The following is a 5,320-nucleotide window of genomic DNA, read 5'->3' on the forward strand; positions in this document are numbered from 1 at the left end:
TCTAACCCACTCAATTTCTGCTCTCGGGCCAAGGCAAGTCTTTCTTTGGCGAGGGCAAGTTCTTCCCGCTCGATCCTCAAATTGACTTCCCTCATCTTCGCTTCGTGCTCCCTTCTCTGAGGGGACGTCATTCCTCTCTGAGAAGATGCCTGAGAAACATGTGTTCGAACAGATCTGTTAGAGCCTCTCGAGAGAGACCTAGCTCGTCCGTTCCCAAGGTTACGCCTGCTTGAGCGTGGGCCCGGGGCTCCCCCAGTTCCATTCTCATGCCTGCTTAAGTTGGTCCTTGTGAGCCTACTGACTACTACGGGACCTCCGTCTGCCTCGTCTCCTGCTAACTCTTCTTCCTCTTCCTCCTCACCATGGAGGTCGAGGTCAGGGTCACCAAGGGTTCCCTCTAAGGGAGGCATGTTCCCATCCGCATTAGGGGGGCCTGTGTTAGAGGACCTCCTAGCATCGTAAGTCTCTAAGAGACCTATCAGAAATGTGATGGTAGGGTTAGAACCCTGGTTTAGCTTCCTGGAGGCACACAGCTGTCTCATCTCCGTGAAGCTAAGACCTGCATATCGTGACATGACCTGTGGAGGGTCAATGACCACTAAGGGAGTCTCTGCAGACTCTCCGTGGACCGACATGCTTTCTAGTGAGGTGTAAGTGATGCACCTACCTACACTGTGTGTTTACCTACGGATCCCTTGCTAAGAGTTGTAGTCAGGGTGTGCTAAGCCCTGTTACACTACAACAGCTGGTTCAGTAGAACTCAGAGTATTCTAAGTTAAGTTATATGTACCTGGGTACTTATGTGATCTTTCAACTTGATGTTCTTAGGATACGTGTGTGGTAAAACAACAGCAAGCTCAAATCCCAACCGCTGCTCACCAATGTGAGAAGTTGGCCTGATATGTAGTGCTCACTATTCTAGTGATCACTGTGTATCATTCCAAACGACCCTTATTGATGATTGGTTGTAAGTCAACCTTATAGACCAGCTATCCTAGTAGCGTGGACAAGAGCAGTCTTCAGGCTAAACTCTAGAGGGCGTGTTAAGCCAGCTGTTTACCATCACATATACCCCTTGAACGCCAAGTGAAAGGACACCACACAAGTTGTTATGAAAATAAAGGATATTTATTTATAACAAGACTACCCTGGCTCTTTATGAGTCAGGGAGCTAAGCACAATACAAAACTCTTAGGAAAATACTTCTGGTTGCACAATTTACACAAATGCCCGAAGGGCACGAAACCATTTACACTGCAAGTGGAATGGGAGAGGTTAGAAAGTTTAAAGTTACTGATTCCGGAGGAATCCGATCAGTGGGACTAAACGAAAAAGGAACTGGACACTTGTAGAGTGAACCTACGATGGAGCACCGAGATGCTCGAGTTACCTAGCCCAGAGGCTGCGGCTGCGTGGGGTTCAGCAAGATGTCGGGAGTCCTCGTTGTAGTCTCAGGAGCCTGAAAGAAGAAGTTGCTGGCAGGCGACCAGTGTCGATGTTCAGCAAGATCCAAGCCTGGATCGGTGATGAAGGAAACCTGAAAGCAGAGGGGACTCAGTTCTCAACCGCTAGCCAGCGATCGTGTGGGTACCAGGAAGGTACCGGATGAAGTCACCTCGACCAGGTGAGTGGATGACATCGGACTCGGCTGTTCCTTGGACCAGGAGGCGCGGCGGCGACCAGGATGGAGGGCGAGCTGTCCCACGAAGGTGTCTGCTGTCGATGATGCTGGGCCCAGGAGTGGGGCAGCAGGTCTTGGCAGTGGCAAACCCACGCGGTGGAGTCAAGATGGCGTCTGGAGTGGACCAGGAGGGTCTGAGGTACTCCTCTGTTGAAGGGGAGCAAGAGCCAGTCTGGAGCAACCAGACCAGTGATGAAAGACTGTCGTGGTGCGTCGTGAAGAGGGCCACAAGCCGGTCGGCGAGTGGTCAGACAACGCGGTGAGCAGCAAGGAGCAGAAGGGCCCCCACGCAGATCTCGTGGATGCTGGGGAGGCAGACTTCAGTGCTGGAGCCGCTCAGGGTTAGGGCTTCTCAAACCCTAGGTGCACTCACTCGAGGGTCCCTCGGTGGGCGTGCTAGATAAGCGTCGTGCAGGTTCTGAAGATGGCCGGTCCCGCAGGTCTCGTCACACCTACGAATCTCAGCTGGGCTGACGATGTAGGTAGAGGTCAGAGATGGCAGGGAACCCGGGTCTCGTCGAGCTGGGCAGTCTTGATCCGTGGGAGAGACGTACAGCAAACCGCAAGCGTTTAGGTGGTGCCAGCTGGTGCAGGGTGGCTACTCCTTAGCCACAAGGGAGAGTCTTCAGAAATAGTCAAGAGTTACTTTCGTGGAAAGTAGTTCAAGATTCAGAATTATCCAATTTGGGAAGGGGACTCGCTCCTACCTTTATTCTAGGAAAAGGGGCTGGCCCGTGACTAGGTCCTACCTATGGGTGGGGCCAGGAGGGGGGTGGTTACACCCCTATCCTTTGTCCGGCTTCGCCCCAGCTCAGGGGCAGGGTTGCCCCTGAAACTGGTTTGAGCCGGGCTATGCACAGTGAGCACCGGGGTGCCACTTGCAATCACCTTCCTTTCAGCCCTGCCTACCTGGGATACACAAACCCTGTCTGGGATGGTGCTAACACCGCCCTCGACAGGAAACCCTTTGTCCAAGCTCCCCTCGCTGGAAGGTCTTCCAGCAGCAGGAGGTCAGACTTGTGTCTGGTGGCAGCATCCATTTTGTGATGCTGAGGCTTGAGTCAACTTTAACCGGGGTTCAAGGTTACTTCCATGTCGTGCCCCTCTAAAAGGGGGGAATGCTAACCCCGTCGCCAGAATTGGCGAGGGGTTCGTATTCCAATTCGTATGACACCTTACTCGACATGTGTGGGTGATGCGATGCCAGAGTTAGCAAGTAACCGCGAGGATTATAATGCATTTTCAGGTAGTTGGCACGCGTCACCATGGAACGGCTATTAGGACTTGGTTCCGCAAGCCGTCGACGGGCTCAGCTCGCGCCAGAGCACCATCCAACATGATTCCCCGCACTCTGCCTTCAGGATTGATAAGGCCTGCCATAGGAGTGACTGATAGGAATCCATGTGTCCATTTTAGGGTTAGGTATAGGAATACTACACCTACAGCAACGGGTGATTACACCACCTTGCCCCAGCTGTCGTACAGCCAGTTGTGTCAGATTTGGGCGGCCTTCCGGGGGTGGCATAATACATGCTGCAGCCCCTGGTAGGCCCTGGGTACACCGATGGCCTGGATACCTGTGGTATGCTGATACAGGGACTGATAAGGCGGCCCAGTTCCAATTAGTGGATGCACCTAATGTACATGGGTGTTAATTTCGAGAGAGAACAGCTAGGCTGTGGGTCTGATTGGCAGGCCCACAGCCAGGGAAAGTCGTAAACCAATGAAGCAAAAAGCAAAAAATCTGGGTGATTATAGGATTGCAGACCCTACTCTCCTACAGTAGGCACAGAAAGTACCATCGAAAGTTGATAGGGCAGACATCTGAATGTATCGTCGCCGTCACGGGGACGTGCGATCGGCCCGAGGTTATCTAGAGTCACCAAAGCGGCCGGGCGAGCCCGGATTGGTCTTGGTCTGATAAATGCACGCATCCAGGGAGGTCAGCGCTCGTCGGCATGTATTAGCTCTAGAATTACCACAGTTATCCAAGTAACAGATGGAGCGATCAAAGGAACCATAACTGATTTAATGTATTTACACGTGCATGGCTTAATCTTTGAGACAAGCATATGCTACTGGCAGGATCAACCAGGTATCCGCACCTGCTGACAGGGTTCGGGGGGGCCGCGTGCCCATCTCCCCGACCGGACCACCTTCGCGCACACCCTTCCCTCTCAGGAGGCTGCTGGGGGGAAAGGAGGCCACCCGCCTGGGCGGGAGGGCTCGCCGGAGGGGTGAAGAGAGAGGTGGCAGGCCGCATGGGCACCGGCAGGCCCAGCCGTCTCCCCCGGGAGGGAGAGGTGGGCAGAGGCGCAGCCTGAGCGAGACGCAGGGGTGCCGGGGCCTGGCGGCGGCGGCACCCCTCGGAACGGTCATTCTGAGCTGCTGCGGAAATGTGCTGGGCGGAGAGGGGTGACGGCGTGGCGCACGGGGCCTGGTACGGACCTGCTGGGTAGCAGCTTCCGAGGGCCTGGCACCACCCGACCCCTTCCGCTCGGGGTCAGACCACTGAGGGGCACGAGGTGCCGGGGCCGCTCGGCCTTCGCTCTGCTGGGTAGGGTGAAGGGCCTCCCGCCAGGAGGCAGGCCCTCGAGTCGGACGGCCCATGCGGGGAGGAAGCTAATCGCTTTAAACAACAGCCGAGGCTGGCCAAGCAGTCCATCCCTAAACGGACCGAGAGTGCCCAATCGATCAGAATACGGCCGGGGCATCCCCTCTGCAGGCCACCCAGCGCAGGGGGGATGGCGGCTTCAGATCCCTGCCTGCTCCCGGGGTGAGCGGGCTCAAAGGGAGGGCCCATCGACAGGGGCCGGGAGGAAGGTGTGCACCCGGGCCCCCAGGGGCCCCCAGCGGGCGGGCCCAGGCGCTGCCTTCCCAGTCTCGCAGTCGCCGGACCTCACGGAGGTCTGACCCAGCAAACCCGGAGAAAAAAGGGCAATTGGGAAGGGGCTGGGAGTCAGGTGTGTACCCGGGCCCCTGGGGGCCCTGGCGCTGCCTTCCCCGTCTCGCGATCACCGGACCTCACAGAGGTCTGACCCAGCAAACCCAGCGAAAAAAGGACCATCGGGAAGGGGCTGAGAGGCAGGAGCATACCCGGGCCCCTGGGGGCCTCGGCGGGCGGGCCCCGGGTCTGCCTTCCCCCGTCTTGGGATCGCCGGACCTCCCGGAGGTCTGACCCAGCAAACCTGGCGAAGATAGGACCATCAGGAAGGGGCTGAGAGGCTGGAGCGTACCCGGGCCCCTGGGGGCCCCGGAGGGTGGGCCCTGGGTCTGCCCTCCCCCGTCTCGGGATCGCCGGACGTCACGGAGCTCTGACCCAGCAAACTCGGAGAAAAAGGACCATCGGGAAGGGGGCTGAGAGGCAGGTGTGCGTACCCAGGGCCACTGGGGGCCCCGCTTCGGGCAGGCCCGGGTGCTGCCTTCCCCTGTCTCGGGATCCACGTACATCACGGGGGTCTGCCCCAGAAAACTCGGAGAGAAAGGACCATCGGGAAGGGGCTGAGAGGCAGGAGCGTACCCGGGCCCCTGGGGGCCCCGGCGGGCGGGCCCCGGGTCTGCCTTCCCCTGATTCAGAATCGCCAGACCACTCGGAGGTCTGACTGACCCTCTCCCTAGTAATCCGGAGGAAAATTACCC

The sequence above is a fragment of the Triturus cristatus genome, chromosome 1_1 (genome assembly GCF_964204655.1).
Source record: "Triturus cristatus chromosome 1_1, aTriCri1.1, whole genome shotgun sequence".
Lineage (NCBI taxonomy): Eukaryota > Metazoa > Chordata > Amphibia > Caudata > Salamandridae > Triturus > Triturus cristatus.